Source organism: Arachis stenosperma, chromosome 9, assembly GCF_014773155.1.
Source record: "Arachis stenosperma cultivar V10309 chromosome 9, arast.V10309.gnm1.PFL2, whole genome shotgun sequence".
Taxonomy (NCBI): Eukaryota; Viridiplantae; Streptophyta; class Magnoliopsida; order Fabales; family Fabaceae; genus Arachis; species Arachis stenosperma.
The window spans coordinates 72660673-72661901 of NC_080385.1; the positions used below are offsets into that span (position 1 = coordinate 72660673).

The 1229-nt window shown below is 41.3% G+C and overlaps 1 non-coding gene across 1 annotated transcript; it reads left to right on the top strand.

Moving 5' to 3' along the window:
- The first annotated feature begins 739 nt into the window (after nucleotides 1-739).
- On the top strand, nucleotides 740-847 carry LOC130953383 (small nucleolar RNA R71). The gene has a single exon (XR_009075554.1). It is a non-coding gene; the product is annotated as a small nucleolar RNA R71 (small nucleolar RNA).
- Nucleotides 848-1229: the final 382 nt, after the last annotated feature.

The window sequence follows — 1229 nt, forward strand, 5'->3', positions numbered from 1 at the left end:
CTTTTGGATTTTCTTCTGTATTACTTGGGAGAGTGCTAGGAGGGAGTTCAGTGACTTTCTTGCTCAGCTGACCCACTTGTCCTTCCAAATTTCTGATGGAGGACCTTGTTTCATTCATGAAACTTTGAGTGGTCTTTATTAGATCAGAGACCATTGTTACTAAGTCAGAAGTATTCTGCTTAGAACTCTCTGTATGTTGCTGAGAAGATGATGGAAAAGGCTTGCTATTGCTAAACCTGTTTCTTCCACCATTATTGTTATTGAGACCTTGTTGAGGTCTCTCTTGATTCTTCCATGAGAAATTGGGGTGATTTCTCCATGAAGAATTGTAGGTGTTTCCATAGGGTTCTCCTAGGTAATTCACCTCTTCCATAGAAGGGTTCTCAGGATCATAGGCTTCTTCCTCAGATGAAGCTTCCTTAGTACTGCTTGGTGCATTTTGCATTCCAGACAGACTTTGAGAAATCAAATTGACTTGTTGAGTCAATATCTTGTTCTGAGCCAATATGGCATTCAGAGTGTCAATCTCAAGAACTCCTTTCTTCTGACTAGTCCCATTGTTCACAGGATTCCTTTCAGAAGTGTACATGAATTGGTTATTTGCAACCATTTCAATCAATTCTTGAGCTTCTGCAGGCGTCTTCTTCAGATGAAGAGATCCTCCAGCAGAGCTATCCAAAGACATCTTGGATAGTTCAGAGAGACCATCATAGAAAATACCTATGATGCTCCATTCAGAAAGCATGTCTGAAGGACATCTTCTGATTAATTGTTTGTATCTTTCCCAAGCTTCATAGAGGGATTCTCCATCCTTCTGTCTGAAGGTCTGGACTTCCACTCTAAGCTTACTCCATCTTTGTGGTGGAAAGAACTTTGCCAAGAAGGCATTGACTAGCTTTTCCCAAGAGTCCAGGCTTTCTTTAGGTTGAGAATCCAACCATATTCTAGCTCTGTCTCTTACAGCAAAAGGGAATAGCATCAGTCTGTAGACCTCAGGGTTAACCCCATTAGTCTTGACTGTGTCACAGATTTGCAAGAATTCAGCTAAGAACTGATGAGGATCTTCCATTGGAAGTCCATGGAACTTGCAATTCTGTTGCATTAGAGAAACTAATTGAGGCTTAAGCTCAAAGTTGTTTGCTCCAATGGCAGGAATAGAGATGCTTCTCCCATAGAAATCAGGAGTAGGTGCAGTAAAGTCACCCAGCACCTTCCTTGCATTGTTTACA